Source organism: Anoplophora glabripennis, unplaced genomic scaffold, assembly GCF_000390285.2.
Source record: "Anoplophora glabripennis isolate ALB-LARVAE unplaced genomic scaffold, Agla_2.0 scaffold156, whole genome shotgun sequence".
Taxonomy (NCBI): domain Eukaryota; kingdom Metazoa; phylum Arthropoda; class Insecta; order Coleoptera; family Cerambycidae; genus Anoplophora; species Anoplophora glabripennis.
In genome coordinates this window covers 291,877-311,953 of record NW_019416250.1, presented here as the reverse complement: position 1 = coordinate 311,953, position 20,077 = coordinate 291,877, and the positions used below count along the sequence as shown (strand labels likewise).

Below are 20,077 nucleotides of genomic sequence, written 5' to 3'. Positions count from 1 at the left end.
TGCAGTCATTATCAGAAGATGATTTAATAAATTTTTTATTTGTAATTATCGCAGACATTATATATACTAATAATAATATGTAATTTTATAAATTATTAAGTAATTACAGGTGGGTAATAAAATGTGTTTTTATCATTAAGCTATAATCTACTTAAGTAGACTCGTAAATAGCTTCATGATAAAAGTGATATACTTGTATTCAGATCAATGTACAATATTTCCATAACATTAGCCTCCATTGCCATTGCCATTACCTATACATACCGTGGGTATTAGATGATAAAAAAGGCACATTATTATTATTATTATTATTATTATAGCTTAGCTCCTGCATTCTATTGTTGTAAGTTTGTATTTTCCCTAAATTCATATCGTTATCAGTAGCTAATTAATTTTAAGCAGCCGTGCAGTTTTAGAACATATAATATATATCAAAAACCAAATAACAAGTCTTTATCCCTACAGCTCACAAAAATTATCAATTAAATTTACTTAAACGCGCTTAGGACTAGCGTTTTATAGACAAGATATCGCACTTTTACTAAGACAATGATAGAGCGAGAAAATCCATCTAAACTATAGAAATGGTGAAATACAAGAACTGTTTTAATTTTTCGCAGTGAAAGATAACGAAAAACATGGGCACCCATGTAAACATTGGAATATGTAATTCCTGTTTTGTCGAGAATTTTATAATTTCTATAACTCGAACACTTTGGAACAGTAAAATTAAAAATTATTAAAACAGTAAGAGCAAGATAGCATTAAATCATAACATTCACCAGCTGGTGATTAGTACAATATTTCAGTAGATTTTATTCAACCAACAGCGATCACATTATCTCGAGCACAGACGTAACGGTTTGTCATTGTTCATTGTATACGAATTACTAATAACGGTGACGCTAAGTTTTAGGGATTTTTAGTTGACAGTACCAGACGTGAAATGTTGGTTGCCTACGGTTGACGGTAACATGGCTTGTGATCATTTATCTACACTTGAGTTTCATTTGTTTTTTACTTATTATGCGAATGGCTGGAATACGTATTAATACAAACACTGACTACAACTTGCTTACAAACTGTTACAGTTTGAAATAAAATAGCCGAAACAGAATCTAGCAAAGTACTAAAATCAAAACTGGGAAAGTAAACCCAGTGCGGCTCTGTCAAAAGACGCGCCCGCCGCGCCGAACTCTAGATCAGATCAATAAAATAATATATCTATAATCAATTGTAATTTTAAAAAATAAGTTTCACTGAATTAATTTACATCACGAATTGTACCTGCTATTAAAAACACACCTGTATACAGTATGTAAAATCTAACTTTTTGGCACTAGCGCGTAAATATTTTTCATACTTGCGCATAAGACACAGTGTTTATGTTTTCGAATTAAAATGTTAAAGAAAGTACATACTTTGCTTAGACTTTAATATGGACGATTTATAACTAAATTAGGATTATATTTTCTATGCCTCCCCTGACTGAGCCACCAAATATTACAATATTTTTTAACAGGTGTCCATATTCTACCATAAAGATAGTGGGTTTTTTCAAGTTTTTTTCTCTCTTGTTGCTAATATTTTTATGTATTGAACGGTTTTCACATAATTATTTTGTTGTCACAACGAACGAATTTTTGAAACATAATAATTGATTTGTTTATCATAAAAATGTATTTTAGCTAGAATTTTCGTAATTATGAATCTCTTAAAATAAGAACAGCATGCATATACAATTAAATAAACAATAAACAAATTGTAATGCAAAATAAATCCAGAAACTTTTAACTGACAGTTCACAAAAAGTGTATGGCATTAAAGATTTTCCTCTTATACCTAAATAGGCCAATCAATAGAGCATTAAATCTGTGATTTTGTAACAAAAATAGTAGTAGCAAATGGACTGTGCTATCATATAAAAGACAATCTGTAGATATGTTTCCTATTCCAATTTAACGTTAATTATAATTTTTTATAAACATATTTATTCAAAAAAACACATTCTTTTTTAGTCTTGCTTATAAACCCTAAACTAACGAAGCAATCTAAATTCTATAACGAGACAATGTGTAGAGAATCGAAATACGAATAAAACGAGAAGTCGATCGATCCGATCGGATAATTAGAAACGAAGAAAACCCGGAAAAATCGGAAAATTTAGCGTTATTTTTTAATTCATTACTCCACAATATTTAAGTTGTGGAACTGACCCCGTGAACAAAAGTAGTGAACTATATATACTTAAAGTGTGCACAAAGCAGGCGCTGCCGGACCATTAGTTTTGGCACGATTGCAATTTGAATTTTTTTGTGCACTATTTTGCAAAATTTCTGGATGCGTTGGAGGTGGACCGATTTTAATTTTGCAGGCGGATTTTAAAAGTATATATAATACTACAAAACGTATACCCTAATTTTCCTATAAAATGAATGCAAAATAGGTGAAAAATTCCTCCAAACATGCTCAAAAACGACCGAGCGCGCGTACGCGGTCGAGTAGTGGAGAAAGATCGGGACATCAAAAAATTCAAATGCAATAATTGTGCCAAAACTAATGATCCGACAGCGCCTTTATGCACACTTAAAGTACATATAATTCATTACTTTTGTGCACAGGATCAGGTCTACAACTTAAAAAATTGTGGAGTAGTGATTTAAAAAAAAAATCCGATTTTTCCGGATTTTCTTCGTTTCTAATTAGAAATAGAAGATGGGCCTCTCGTTTTATTCGTATTTAAGTTCTCTACAAACTGTCTCTTTATAGCGTTCAGATTGTTTTGTAAGTTTAGATTTTATAAGCAAAAAACTAAAAAACTTTGTTTTTTGCATAGAAATGTTTATAAAAAATTAATTAATAGTAAATTGGAGTAGGAAACATATAAATATATATCTACAGACTGTTTTTTTATATGATAGCACAGTCCGTTTGCTACTAGTACTTTTCTCACAAACAAAACCTCTATTAATTGATTTTATTAAAAACGTTAATCATTTTCAACCATTTTTGTGAAAAAACATTCAATAAGAAACTCTACAAACCATTATTTTGTTTTTATTGAGAGATAAATTAAGTTGGAATGAAATTAGATTTGTATCAAACATGCGTTGGTGATTATTAATAAAATAATTTTGAAAACCGTTAGCAAAAAAAAAACTTTACAAAACAGAGAAAGCTTGAAATTGTCCCTTGTTTACGAAAAAACTTGGGAAAAATATATTTGTATTTTCCTCGTTTCTACACATTTAGTATTACTTCGGAAATACACATGAAAGAAAGTCATAGCGATATGCAACTACTAATAACCAAAATTCACTTAAATCGTATAAAGCATTTAAGTTATTTGGAAAAAAAACTGAATTTTTTTACCAACTTGACGCCTCCTAATAGTTAGCATAGTAGCATTTTTGAATAGAGATAAATTTAGTGAATTTATGTTATTTTCACTTCAAGATTCTGTGGTAGATTCATGCAAAATGGAGATTGGTATATTCTGTATATTGCAATTATATTTTTAAATGACAAAAATTGTTTTTATATACATAGATCAGTACTTTTGATCTTTGCACAATTCCAAAAATTGTTTTTATTACTCATGACGAATAAGTCCTATATTTTCGCATGTTTTTTAGGTCTGTAACTAGCTGTTTGCCCACTCTATTTATTTGCGTGCGGTAATTTACATGTCGCGCGCGAATTTCCAATAAAACACGCAAAATTTAAATACCTACATACTCGAAAATATTATTTGTAAAAAGTGACATTTAAATGACAGCTATTTATGTCAACTTAAACTGAATAAAAATATGTGGACCCCACCGGGGTTTCGCCCTTGGACTCTAAGATTTCATTCCATTCGTAATAAAAAATAGTATGTGCAATGCGTGCGATTGTCTATTGCCGACTTGAGCGGATGAGCGAACTCACTTCCTCCGTGTGCTCAACTCCGCTCTCGTGATCAATAGACAACTTACCGCATTTATTGCACAATATACTATTTTCACATTTTTGTCACTTTCAAGTCGATCAAAGAATGTATAAAATTTTTCAAATAGAAATCCCAATTTTTTTGTTCATTTTGAATAGTTTTCTCTAACATTTGAAACTTAGGACAAATTTTGCTTAAATTTTATAAGAAAACTAGGTTACACTGTACCATGTATGAATATTGAGCTATCATAGAGATCTTAGTAATTGTTTTTTTTTTATTACAAATGAAATCACTTGTAGAAATTCATCGCAACGTCTCTGTCACTCTGTATGTATAAGGTAGTACCTATTATGATTATATGGTAATTTCCAAGGATACGCAGTTCTGCAGTTATTGTATTTTTTCACAGAAAAGAGCAAGTCATTATGAGTCGAGACATTTCTTCATATTATCATATCTACACTAATTTAGATTTTGAGATTTCATTGCATTACTAACACACGACGACCTTGAATAACATTTTTACCTTTAGTTTCGACAATATTTCTACCAACTTTTGAATCCATTTAGGTATATACAGAGTGTAAGAAATTTGACTGCCATTACTTCAGCATAAGATAGAGTAATCATAAATGAACAAAAAAGTTGTATATCACAGGGGCGTAAGATTAACAGTTTTCAAAATACAGCGAGTATTAATATTGGGGAGTTTCATCACAACGTGACAACAGCACTAACTACTAAAGCTACACAGCTGGTGCATACCACGTGTGCACGCGGTAGACTTGTCCTACGGAAAAAATGTAAACAACTATTATTGTGAAACATTTAGTAAATTTCAAGACAATTATTACCCAGTTTTTAAATAAATAAAATAAAATGTATCGAATAAGATAGTGTTGTGCTTAAATTTTAGCTCGAATTTTCGTAATTATGAATCTCTTAAAACAGGAACTTGACTTTTAATCAAATTATGAATTTGAAAAATATGTAATTAAAGTACCCAACGATTCACGTCATCCAAATAATCATACGTATTAAAAATAATTTAGGTACTTACCAAAAAGCAAAATTCAGTAATTTTTGAACGCACAAGTACAAAACAAACTACAACATATGCTCAAAATGTCCGCCACTATTTTCGATGCACGCACGACATCTTCGAATCTAATTTTCGCGTACTCGCTGGAAAATACCTCAAGAAAAGGAAATAGTGGTACGCAAAAAACACTCAGACACTGTCCAATTCCAGATACCAACTGAATTGCGAGTACCTCGTGTTATCCGCCGCGCCGTTGTCACATTGCTCGATATGAATTTTATCGAATTTTAAATTTAATACAATGATAATTATTTTTTAGAATTAAGTATAAAGAATTTCAAAAAAGTGATAAACATTGTATTTTAAGGTATTCTATGTACGCAGTTATGTCATTATTCCTTAATTAATCAAACTTTTGTACATCAAGTTGAAGATTTTAATAATTTTCTCGGAAATGGTTGAGTTTAGGTCCCATGTCATATGAGGTTTTTCTGTGTATTTTAATGTATTATATCGTCTGTTAAAATTAAGGCAGTCAAACTTCTAACACCATGTATACTATACATGTTAATGATTTTTGTTTTACTTAATTAAAAATGTAATAATTTAATTACATATATGTCACGTTTTTTAACTCTATTGCCAAGAATAATTAAGTGGAAACACGTTTTGAAAGCTATTTTGGCTTTTGCAAACTTCCTTTAAGATGCGCATTTTTACTATCTTTAGTAATATGTATAAACATATAAATTATCCATGTGGTAACGACCGACGTAACGAAGAATTTTATAGTCTTTGTTTTAATTTGCATCTATTATATGCTAATTAAGTTAACTTTATGTTTTTATTTATATAAATAAATTAAATAAACGCTGATCCTTCATGAGATCCATCGTTAAATGATTTTTACACTTTCCATATATGGTGTTTTTTTTTAACCTAAAACTTTCAAATATTTCGAAAAATAAGCACTCTTATTTCAAAATTATCCGCAGTCCCACCTACAAGGAGGGGTTAGGAAGACTAATTTTGGCACTAATGTATTCCTCCACGAAATTATTGATAATAAAAAATTTTTTGGTAGAGTGCTTACTTTTCGAGATATTTGAAAGTTTCAGGTCAATTGTAAACATGTAGGTACATATCACAAATTGGCTCACCATAAATAAGTGTCACCTCTATTATGTCCGTTACTTTTCGAGATATAATTATCGTTTTGCCAAAATATACCCTAATTAAGGTTTTTTTTAGTGAAATACGCCATATATTTTTCATACCTTCAAGGAGCACTTTCTTATTGTGAAGTTCCGATATACGATATAATGTAAATATCTAGAAAAGAATCTGAACTAATGTTAGAACATGCATACCTAGTATTGGTGTCTTGAAACAAATCCTTTTTAGGGAGCCTCTTTACCATATCACGTTTACTATTACAAATAAGCCTTATAAAATGAATTATTATTAAATTAAAATGAAATGAAAAAAAATTATTTTAGTTCCGGAAACTGGGGTTGTTAGGTCCCTCGAATAGTTTCAAATTGCAGTTAGAATTGTTAGTTTAAATCTTACTGTATAGATGGCGCGGCGATACTAAAAATTTTTTGATTCCTGGAAGGTGGAAAAGTAATTTTTGTAATATAAAGTTTTTCCCAATATTTACTTGTTTTCGAGATATGTCGACTTCAATATGCAATGTATGATATAACAGGAAAATCTATTATTTTATTTAAATCGCACTGACAAAATATTCTTTTAAAATATTGTTATAATGACTTTATTCACACCACATACTAACTAACAAACAATAAATTACAAAAAAAAAAACAAATTATCTGCTACAGAAAAAAGTAACAGAAAGTATTTAAAATTATAACGGAGCTGTAGATGTAGTTATTGAATTAAGATAAAATAAATATTATAGTAAATGTTCAAAATTACGTCCTTCAGCATTAATACACAATGTTAGTCTTCTCGTTAGTTCGACATTACAGGCTTTTAACAAAATGTCACGATTTAAAGCCGCAGTAGCTGCATAAATTTTATTATACAAATCTGCCATATCTTCTATAGGGTCCTGATATACAGTGTTCTTTAAATGACACCATAGGAGAAAATCCAATGGGGTCAAATGTGGTGAACGTGCCGGCCACCTTATAACTCCGTTAGTATCTAACCACCTTTCCGGAAACCCCTGATTTAAGTATTCTTGCACAGCATTAGTAAATAAACCATAAATCATTTACCCTATGTTGAAGGGCAATATTATTCAATAAATTTTTTAGTTCCTTTCTTAGAAAATGTAAATAACGGTTGCCTGTTAATGTTCCGTGGCAAAGTGACACAATTAAATAGCCATTCCGCACCAAACATGTACAGAAAAAACTTAGATTTCGGGTTTGGTGCATTACTCTTGGATTATTGTCAGACCAATAGCTGCAGTTGTGACGTATTACCGTACCATTATTGTGATATCTATTTTCATCACTCTATAAGATATTATTAAGTAAATTATTTCTTCATAGAGCACTGATAATTGAGCTATAAAATTTAATCTCCGTTGCTTACCACGAGCTCTTAAATGTTGGACGAGGTGAATTTTATAGGGGAAATAGTGATTGTCTTTGAATATTTTGCGGCAAGATGTCGTAGAAATATTAGTCTCGTCCTGAAGTTGCTTTAGGGAAGTCTTAGGATTATTATTAATAATTTGTAACACTTGAGCTGTATTCTCATCATTCCTAACAGTTTTAATTCGATATCATTACCGTAATTTAGTAAATTTTGGCATAAACGTATAGCATATAACCGTCGCGTCGTGTAGCAGCATTTCGTTGAGCTTCGCCAAATATTAATACTATTATCTAATTTAACTTCATTATGTAAAAATATTTTAATGACTAGTATAGGTAAAATGAAAAACGCATGCTGGTAAACCTGTAATTATTGGAAAACTAACATGTGTTATCTGTCATACATGTTTTATTTTAAATAAGTGATATGAGCCACCTATCACTGAATTTTTTAATATTTGATAAAATACGGTTCGTCGTTTTCTGTAGTTAATCATTTGTTTTTTTTATAATTTATTGTTTGTTAGTTAGTATGTGATGTGAATAAACCCATTATAACAATATTTTAAAATAATATTTTCTCTCAGTTTGGTTTAAATAAAATAATGCTTTCCTGTTATATCATACATTTTATTTTGTCGACATGTTTCGAAAACAAGTAAATATTGGGGAAAACTTTATATTACAAAAATTACTCAAAATTTGACGGACAGATGGACCGCATCTCCACGTTCTAGGAATCAAAACATTTTTTACTATCGCCACGCCTTCTATACAGAAAGATTTGACATAACAATCCTAACTGCAATTTGAAGCTATTCGAGGGACCTAACAACCCCAGTTTCCGGAACCAAAATAAATTTCCTCATTTCGGAGATATTGCAGTCGAAGTGTTAAATGGCACACCCTGTATAGGAAATATATATTCATTAAACTTCAGGGTTAACTGCTTATAATTACTAGCATGTATTCTTTGGAAGTGCCTACTTTAGGTACAGCTTTTAGTTATTTTAATACCCATAGTTAATGATAGTAATATCAATTTCCAGGAAAGCAATTTTTTGTGACGTTCATTCTATGGTACGTCTCAGAAATGGTTGGAAAAATGAAATGGCGATGTCCTTGTCCATTGTTATGCAAGCTGTTTTACATAAAGATTTTATTTCTAATATTCTCAAAAACAGGTATAGATAGGAAAATGAATTTTGGGAAGTCATAGTTCTGAAGTACTACTACATTAACACGTTCGCGGCGTCGTGACCCACCGGTGGGTCACACAGCATTTTACTAATGGACGTGCGTGTCCACCGGTGGGTCACGATGTGGGATAATCCGAATGGCATTTTAAAATGTACGTTTGTTTTGAATGCTTTTCACAATGAAGTTACGGCTACCTGAAATGTATATCATTACACATACAAAATCGTTTGGGGATCAGAGGGAATTAAATACTTAAAACAAGGGCATTTTGAACAAAGTTAACTTTTTTATTGAAAACTTGTTTAGACGTAATAAAAATGTCTGTCTGCTCTTTTCTCGTTTTCTCTTCTTAGTGTGATTCTCATTTTCATTAACCTGTACGTCTTCCTCACCTTCTTCTTGGTAGGTGACATTGGGGGTGTCTAATTGTAATAGCCCTTCAATTATTTTTTCCCGAAAGCGGAGCATGTCCATATTTTGTTTACCACTGTGGCAGTTATATATTACCCAAGAATTTACAACGCAAGTTCCAAGTAATAACTCAAAAATAACCCGTGTCCACGGGTGGGTCACGACGGCCCATAGGTAAAATTATTACCAGGGGACGTCGTGACCCACCAGTGGGTCACTTTCAAAATCTTGATCGGAATAAAAAAAAACATTATTACTGAAAAAATTACCTTTTATTGACACAAAAATAGGTTCAAATAAACAACTATTAAAAAAAAATGCGTCCTATATAGTGGATTTCCCATTATCGTACCGTCGCGAACGTGTTAATATACAGGGTGATTCAGAGCTTATCCAAAAAAAAATTTCTGGATGTACAGGGGACCCTTACAAATACAATTTTGTAAAGAAAAAATCAAAAAGGGCAGTTCGAAAATGATTTAAAAATACACTTCTGTACGGCACTGGAAACTGGTCCACTGTAAAACCTGACTTCGCACAATGCGACCGGCATGGCTGTGTGATAAAAACACACAAAAACTTTCGCAAGGAAAGAAATATATAAATAGAATTTTATCGCACCTATTTTATATCGGCAAATTCAACTGCATTTGCCTTTATTAATTAATAAAATTAATTTGTGTTTTGAAATAATAAAATCATTTGACATACCCGATGTTACAACAATTGTTCAAAATTTTATCCACCAATGTGCAAACACATTTGGGTCTGTTGTACTCAGTTTCTACGAACTAACACAAATGTTGTCTTGTTTCACCATAACACAAATGCTTCACCATAAATTAAAACGATATCCATCAACTCCGAGTACACGCAAACCATTTTTGACACTAACTACTAAAAACCTGTTGTAAACACCACAGATAGCAAGTAAATATCGCAACGACGATTGCAAAATCCGAATTCAGTATTCGGAGTCGCTGAGGCCTCGTGGCGAATGACTCTAGAGACTACAGTTATCCAGCTATGTAGTGGTTGAATGTACTATAACTTCAATATTTTTTTTCTCGGACACTATAAGGATTTTACAAAATTTTTTTTACGATATTGATTCCATTTCTCATGCTGCATCTATTCCCAAATTTTTTTGGATAAGTTGTGAATCTGTATTTGCCGTTTTTAGGTGCTCTACAAGAGTTTAATATAAACTGCACTATACATTTAGAAACTTCTTATGTCTTGCAAAAATTTCGCTGTCTGTTAATTTTTGATTAAAATGAAATATCTAATACTTACTAAAACATACACGTCGAACTATTTACATGACATTGAAATATTTAACGTGTTTTTTGAATAGTAACCTCGTGTCCTATCATTCTGATTTTGATCTCTACACATTACTAAATTATAGCTTATAGAACGAATGACTGCAATAGATTCTAATACCAAAATATTGGTGAAAAATTATACCGAGATTTTTTAACTCACAGCACCAATACAAAACTATATTATTGGTATTACATGGAAAAATGAAGGATTTTTACAATTCTTGCAAGAAAATATTCTACATTTATCTAAATTAAAGGGTGATTTATTTTTTAACTTTTTTATAAATCTTTAAATCATCTGCATAAAGGGGACACCGAAGAAATTAATGGTGGAAGATCATTTATGTAGATCAAAAATGAAAAGGGGACAAGATTGGTTCCCAGATTTTGCCAAAAACAAATAGGTACGATTCATAATCATATTATTGATTTTTTTGTTGAATAGGTATATGAAATAAATAAATATAATGTTCTATCACTTATACCATAAGAAACCAATTCCACAAGTTGAATATCATGATCACTTTATCAAATACCTACTTTCGGAAAATCTTTCCTCAAAAGATAAAGTTATTTTATTAACAAATGTAACCAAATTTGTTTCTACAGATCGCATCTTACAGAACCCATGCTATTCTTGACTGATATATTTTTCTTAATGTAAAACATCTTTTCATTCATAAAGCTTTGCTATACAGTTAAGAACTGTTACAGGTCTATAATTTGTCACATTACGATCATCGCTTTTATAAAAAGGGAATCAATTCACATTCTGAAATATTATTAACAATGTATACACTACATAAACAGTCTTTAAAAGTATAACATGATACACCATCAGATCTGGCAGAGTGTTTTGCCTTAAATTTCTTAAAGTCTGAAGCCATTTCATTTAATTAATATTAGTAAAATTCATTGTATCTGTTGAAGACAAAACATTTTTAAAGGTAAGTTTTATGTGATTTCCGTCATAAGTAGAATATATCGGATCATATAGTTTAGATAGAAACTATTGTAGAACTTGTAAAATATATAATATATTAATTTTCGAGTAAAAAATGATACCCACTTCCAATATTGAGGCATCTTTTGTACACTTAAGGCTTGTGTTATTCTCGCTTACTTTAATTATTTGCATTACTAAACTGTTATGTATATGTGTAAATCATATAACAACAACGTTATTGTTGTTTTTTATTAGCATAATAGTTAATAATATAAATATTTACTACTAGCTGGTTATTTTTTACAATAAGCAAACAAATAGATATATAGCTTACTTAGATTACGCACCACAATTTACTGATGACTAGAGATCAAAATTAAAATGACTAGGACTATTAAAACAATACCTACTTAAAATATTTCATCCAAGTATGTTTGAACTTTCTACTTCTATTTTTCTACTCACGCTGAAATTTGACAAATAAAAATATTACTAAATATTTTTTGTTTCTAGTTACTAAAAAAAAAAAATAAACGAGAAACCAGAGCGGCAAATATATTAATATAGTGAAAAGGTGACAAAAAAACATGATATTTGTCTCATTTCAAAGGAGCTGTAACTTTTAGGGGTATGATATGTCACTTGATATATTCATATAATATCCAAACCTTAGAAAAATATATTTCTTTAGCATCAAAAACTTTTTTCCTTAGATCCTAAGCAATTTTTGAGAAATACAGACATAACGAATAGGTAATCCAATATATGTGACATCCATCTTTAAAAAAAGTTTTGAATGACATAATACAGTTCGTACGATATTTCATGATAGAGTTACAAGTTACTATGTCACTTTCTTGGAATTAACCGCATTGACATGTATATTAAGATTTTCTCGTTACATATGTGCGTTTTACGTCTTTAGATTAGTTAAATTTGTTCTGCTACATATCCAGATACATTACGTGTTTTTATTGGTATTCATCCTGGTTGTGAATAATTGTACCAAGCAAACTAGATTAAATGAATTTACTTGAAAAGATATCAATATTGTAGGTATCAAAATTTCTTATATATTAACATTTATTGCTGCAAAATGTTAGTTTAATGTTATATATTGCCAATTTTAAAATGCCCACTTAGCACATATTTTGCGTTTTTTACATAGAATTCTGAAAACAGATGTGCAGTGTCCTATTAATTATTTATTAGTACTCCATCAGATTCAGTAGCATCAATAGCAAGATCCTTCTTTTCCTACCTTCCCTTGGACAATAATTTTAATTTGTTTTAAATTAATAAAGCTATTTACAATTTCATTGTTTTATATCTTGTGAATTCATATTTACGTTGTCAAATTATAATGATACCATAGTAACACACTGTTTTATATATTTAAATTTACNCTGGGACCCCCTGTATATTCACCAAGGACACACCTGTATAAATCCAATTAACACCTATGCGGCGCCAACCTTTGATCTATGCCGACAAAGGACGCCGACAAAGGACCAAAGGACGCCGACAAAGGGCCCCGACTTTCCCACGGTCCCCGAAATTTTCCCAGTCTAAACCGACGCTATACCTACTGACATGTATATTAAGATTTCGTTACATATGTGCGTTTTACGTCTTTAGATTAGTTGAATTTGTTCTGCCACATATCCAGATCGTTACGTGTTTTTATTGGTATTCATCCTGGTTGTGAATAATTGTACCAAGCAAACTAGATTAAATGAATTTACTTGAAAAGATATCAATATTGTAGGTATCAAAATTTGTTATATATTAACATTTATTGCTGCAAAATGTTAGTTTAATGTTATATATTGCCAATTTTAAAATGCCCACTTAGCACATATTTTGCGTTTTTTTGCATAGAACTCTGAAAACAGATGTGCAGTGTCATATTAATTATTTATTAGTACTCCATCAGATTCAGTAGCATCAATAGCAAGATCCTTCTTTTCCTACCTTCTCTTGGACAATAATTTTAATTTGTTTTAAATTAATAAAGATATTTACAATTTCATTGTTTTAGATCTTGTGAATTCATATTTATGTTGTCAAATTATAATGATACCATAGTAACACACTGTTTTATATATTTAAATTTACATTTGCCTTTTTATGTGAACAACAAGCTTCACCTTCGTTTTTCTCGAAGTATGTGTATCCCAGAGATTTTCAACTAGTATACCATTTTTTGTATTATCCTTTGGGGTTTGCAAAGCCTTAGGATGTTTAAGAATATTTGTCCTTCAGTTACATCCCTGGAACTACCCGTATCCACGCCACTGCTATTGGGAGGATATTATATTAAAATCAAAAATTTGTTTAATTATTTCATCATTAATAAAAAATCTGATAAAAAATACACTTTGATGACGCGCCGCTTACTTTGATTCTTAAACATTTGTTCATATTCTGTTATATTTTGTTATATATGGCTATGGTTAATTTTTTAAATACATCTTATACTGAAAAGTGGGATTTCCCCGTTTTTTTTGCTCCGCTCCATTAATAGATGTCTTAAAGGTATAAACATCAACAGCTGACGTGCAATGAAGAATAATTGTGTATTTAATTTGGATTTATCCTGCGTCATCATAATACATGTACAAAATCAGTTCAACACAATTTCAACGAAATATAAGTGATGGTTATTCCATTCTTTTAACTATAATAAATTACTACAAAAACGAGAATTAAGCAATGTCGTGACATACAAATTAAAACAGAAACAGAACATAAGGTTAATTGTATATAATATAAGTCAAGGAAATATCTACTCTCAAACTGTTGATCGATGCAACATCTTAACCTTAGAAAATAATTTACTATAAACAAGTATAACTAAAAACAAAAGTTTTGATCATGTATCTACCCTAAACAGTTAAAAAATTAATATTTTAAATAGTATTAACATTTTGTCTACCTACAGACTTTTTTTTGTTATTTGAACCTGAAAATATATTTTATGAATTTTGCCAAAAGCAATGTTTTATTTAAAAATTTTTATCCTTCTTCCACCGCAATTCACAATCATCATCTACCAAAGGCAACCGTTCGATAGATGTTAATTACGTAATAGTCAAAATTTTAAAAGTTCTAATATTTATAGTTATGAAGTTACTACAAAAAAAGAAGTTTTAATAAAATTTTTGTAAATTAATCGACAATGTGTACCTACTGCTTTCCAGATATCATGGTGATCGTTTGATTCACCTTGTATACATGAAAAATATTTTTGAAATAGATAATTTCAATCAGGTATCACAATTCATTTAGAAATTGCTGGGGTTTGTATGTTTGTAGAAGTGTACTTTGTCTTTTCCAATAAAATATAAGAGCTTGATTGTTCAAACCAAACAAGTTAATTCAGAATTTTAGTTGTAAGCGTCTTAGACTACAGGCCCGTGTCAAAAATTGGGGATTGCAACCCTCGATTTTTCTCCTTTGTCCCATGATTTTTGTACGGCGTTGCGGAATAATGGATTAGAAGAGGTATTGAAATTGTGTGGAACCGATGCCGTACAGGATCAAATGACCAAATTTATCCTGAAAATCGCCAGAAAATCAAAACTTTTTCCGACTTTGTAGCGCACTATTTTTGTACGGCACTACGTGTTTTCTTATTATTTTTCATGGATCTATCGATGGTAAGAATGCCGTACAAAAATATATGACCAACATTTACTCCCTCTACCTGTGCTTTTGAATTCTCACCTGCACTCAGTTGGACAGCTTACAAGTGACGGCATAGTGCTGAATCTTATTATTTTATGCCCTTGTATCTTTCTAAATAGGTCTCCTGGTGATTCAAATGACCCATCAATTTTTGACACGGGTCTGTAGTCTATCTTATTAAGATAAATCTGTCTGCTGGCATTTTAACTCATTTTTAATGAAATAAATTTATTATCTGTTTACTCTTGTCTTCGACAATAAGGAATAAAAAACAAGAAGTATAGAAAATTTGCAATATTGTATAGGGCGTTATAGAATATTAACGGGTCATAATTTAGGTTGGCAATTAGTGAAGATCTAGTCAATTTTAATCACTAACTATCTTAAATTGTGTTAAACCAAAAAAAGTTTTCAGTGGCCTTTGTTTTTGAACATTTCAAACATAAATCATCTTTTACTTGTCACAATCATTATAAAGGGTGTCCCAAAAGTAATGCAGTATTTGAATTATGGGCTATTTTCATTACGAAGAGTTGACAGCATTATGCAGGGTCACATGTTGTAAACACGTTGCGGCTAGACAAAATTGAGCGCTATACTACGAATAAGCGAGTGAAGATTGTGAAAATTAATTACAAGTACGGAGTGTGTGTAGCTGAGACTATGCGTAAATTATGTGGAATTTTTGGTAGAATGAACGCCCCGAATGAAACATTTGTGAAAAGAATAGTTGCCAAATCTGAATAAATAGGTTCGGTTGCAGGAATAAAAAACAGTCTGACCTTGTAGCGGCCGTTCAGCCGAAAATATTGTTGCGGTAAGTGATAGTGTGGCGGAAATTCCCGTAACCCCAGTTCGTTGTCGTTTACTGCAAGTGAACATTTTAAAAAGCACAATGCAGCGGATTTTATCAAAAGATCTGCATCTGCATCCATCAAGACTCAGCTAACCCATGAACTGAAACCAGACGACATACGCTGGATATTCGTTGATTGGATGTTGGAGAATCAAAAAGTAGACGGTGATATTCGTTCGTTTTTTTTTTTAATAAAGCTGGAAACGCAGTGACTGTCAATGGAGAACGATATCCAGACATGCTATTGAACTTTTTGTGGCTTCATTTGGATGGCATGGATTTGGATGTCATGTGGTTACAGCAGGATGGTGCCACCTGCCACACGTCGCATGAAAGTATCCACTTGTTACGGCAGAAATTTAATTGATGACTCATACCACGTAACAATGAAGTGACTTGGCCACCAAAACCATGCGATCTTACGCCGCCATGTTACTTTTTTCTGGGGGGGGGCTCGTAAAGTCCAAAGTTTATTCTGCTCAAATGAATACCATTCCTGAATTGAAGGCAGAAATTCGGAGTTATCAAAGAAATTCGGCAGCAGGTGTTCGAAAGCGTTATATATAATTTTCTTAAAAGAAGTCGACTATACCAAATGAGTCGCGGAGGATATCTGTCCGATATCTTCTTTCATATTTAATAGCAATGTCTACCCTCTAAAAACATGTAAAAACTTTGTCAACTTTTTAATTAATAAAATATTTTTTCCTCATATGAAATCTTGCGTTCCATTTGGACCACCTAGGGATAAATTTCAATATAAAATTTAAAATACTGGTATTGGTAATTAGTAATCTCTAAACTATTTCGAACATTAATTTATTAATCGATTGATTATAACACACAATATATATTACTAAATATTAGTAATTAAATTGTTAAACGTATAATTAGTTATACATAATTAAATGATTGCCATTAATGTACAAATTTAAATGTTTTATTAATATTTATAGGCATTTAAATTTTTAAAAATGAAAAGAAAAAAGAATATTTCTGTCTTTGCCCATAGATATTTGAATTTCTGCAAATCCGAAATATAGTCTATTTAAGTCAGATATTAATTACATTTTTTCATTAATTTAATACTTTAATTAAATAATAATTTACATAAAAATATTTACAATATGCGAATAATAATAATTTTGATTTCTTTGATATTATTATTTACAAGATTGATAACAATATAGTTGAAAAGTTTTTAAAATTCATTAATGCAAAAAACAATGTACTACAAAAATTATGTCAATAAGAATAACAAATATTTACCTGGCCTAATTATGAGTAAAGGAATCTAAAAACACTAACAACAAATATTTAATTCTATTGCATAATAATTACATTACTAAATCAAATGGGAGACTAAACTAGATTCAATGTTGCGATAATTTAAAATTTTTTTTATCGATGACTTTTATCAAATTTCTTAATACTACAGTAACTGGTATTAGATTATATCATTTTGCTTTATCAATATGCAGTAGAACAAGATAGCAATCGTTTGCATTGTACGCTCAGTGGTCAGTAGCGTAGCTAATAAATAAAATATCACCTACCACCAATCACATTTTAAAAATAGGTACAGTTCTTTTCATACTTATAGTAGACATAAAAAAATTATCTGCCGGTAAGTGTGGTAGGGGGAGAGTAGGGCAAGACAATTTTTAAATGTCCGTAGAAAATAAATATTATAACAGCTAATTTATTTCACAAATCATAATGCTCTTATCAGGAATACTCATCTAGATAAATTGAATACAAAATTAATGAGAAATAAAGTGATATTAATCAATAATTACATATTAAGTCAGGTATTCAATTTAAAGGTTGCTCCGCTTTATCCTAGATAGGCGGGATCTTGAATCGCCGGACGTGGGCCCTGTGTTGCCGATATGTAATAATATTCCCTAAATGAATAATTGATAAATTGAATTAAATTAATTTATTCAGATATTTACGTTTAAAATATTAAGTTATGTTCTGAAAATATAAGAATATGCTGAATTTGCATACATTTATTTAAATAATAATTGCATTATTCACTTCATTTTTGCAATGTATGTTGTTTATTTTTAGTACAATACTAACTCGCCAAAATATTTGGCAACACAGCTGGGTTGGCAACAGAACAGATTCTGCACATGTCTCTAAGACGTACGTTGTTCTCAAATTCCTAATATGAGACAGAGACAATCAACAATTAGACACGGTGCACTTATTACTTTAAATTTCTGACAGTTTGCGCGGTACAGGGCAGGAGTTGGTGCTGCAATGCGTCATTCTTATTTCTTAGAATAGTTTTGAGTAGTGATTTTTATTTTATTACAAGTTTTTTATTGGATAACTTTTGTAATTCACTACAATTGTCTTCAATTTATAACCATTGTGTAGTAGTGCCTGTTGTGAATTGTTTGAAGGGAGACTTAAATATTATATTCTGTAAAGTTTGCCTAAATACGACCCTGTTCTGCTAGGCAGACAAGTATTTACGACCCCGTTTTTGTCGTTATCGGCAATATAAAAGAGTTTTTTATTTCTACAATATATATGAAAAGAACTATATGTGCCTGGTATGATTCATGTTAATCCTATTTGCTGTGTTTTTTAAAACTTACAAATCCTACAAAATTGATGTATGGTGAGAATATACGTTCATAACTTTTTCCTCTTTCGGGCAATAATGACAACTATTTTTTATTTGATAGGTGATATCATTTGGAAGTTTTTCGGCCTCCTGTAAAATTTTGATTAAATGAGCGGTTTGGGTACAAAAAATATTTTTTAAAAATATACATTATCTTGCCACCCATACTACAATATTTAACAAAGTGCCAGTAGGCTCTGATTTTGTAGATTCACTGTAATTTCAGTTTGATCTTTAAGGGCCAAATTCAGAGACTTCCCTAAATCTATACTAACCTTTCACTCATATCAAACTTATTCTCCACTCAACTTAGGGTGCCCTCATCTCATTCTCAATTCTAATATTCATAAATGTGTCTAAATGAGTGACTAACTTAAGTGTGCATCAAACCACAAATTACTAGATAAGGGAACAGTTGGCTACCCAAATATTACCAAAAATATAATAACATCAATGAAAACCTAATGTCACATTTTTCTTTATTTTGAATTTGAATGTTGAAAATATATAGGTACATAATAAGTTACATTTAAATAATAAATAATCAAGATCAAATTAAAGTCTAATTAATTATCTAGGAAACCCCGCAATTTCAAAAAATTGTCGTTTCAATATTTCCGTGTGGGCTGGAAATTTAATAAGTCTTGGTAAACTTCTTGCAATTTCCTCGCTAATTTCTCGGACAATTCTGCAGACCGAGGACTGACTGACTGTGGCTACATCAGCATAAACTTGCTGAAAAGAAATTAAATTACATTTAAATCAAGATATGAATAATAATAAGAGTCATCAATACCTGATAAGACCCTGTTGAAAAAACCGCAATGCCACATACAACTTTAATGCAGGGGGAACTGGTAGTCCACGATTATCACCACCTCTAATGTTATGATAAACCATTGGAAATACTGTAGTTTCTATAGTATCTCTTGAGAATCTAATAAGTTGTATCAATTCACTGTTAGTGTATCTTTCAAAAGGATTAGAATTATCTCTCAATAAAATTCTGAAAATAAAATGGAAATATTAGTATTACTGCTAATTACAATAGGTAAACACTTTTAGTTACTTACCTAGGTACAGGTAAAAAACCATCAACATCTTCAACATAATTGAAAAATTCCCAAAAATTGTCTTCGATCTTACAGGATATGTATGTATGTAACAGAACTAATTTTTAAAAAATAATTATAATTTATATATCGTTCACGTATAGAATATCCTTTATTGAATACCTTGACTTAATTGTTTGTAAAATATACTGCTATACTATTATGAAACCACAAAATTAATAAATTAGGGACATTTAAGCAAATGTCAAACATCACTAATATGTCACTCACCCAGTACTCATTTGTGAGGACAATTTGAGTATGATTTAAGTGACTCATTGAAGTAGAATTGTTTATGAATACGATTAGGGTGAGTTGAGTATGAGATAAGTGTGAGTGGA

The 20,077-nt window shown here is 30.6% G+C and overlaps 1 protein-coding gene across 1 annotated transcript in view; it reads right to left on the bottom strand.

Annotated features, from left to right (window-relative positions):
• LOC108905654 (DNA damage-regulated autophagy modulator protein 2) overlaps positions 1-17,307 on the bottom strand; it is a 44,263-nt gene extending 26,956 nt beyond the window's left edge. The window contains exon 1 of the mRNA XM_018708608.1: positions 17,250-17,307. The gene's annotated coding sequence lies outside the window, so the exon portion shown is untranslated. The remainder of the gene's footprint in view (positions 1-17,249) is intronic.
• Between the last annotated feature and the right edge of the window lie 2,770 nt (positions 17,308-20,077).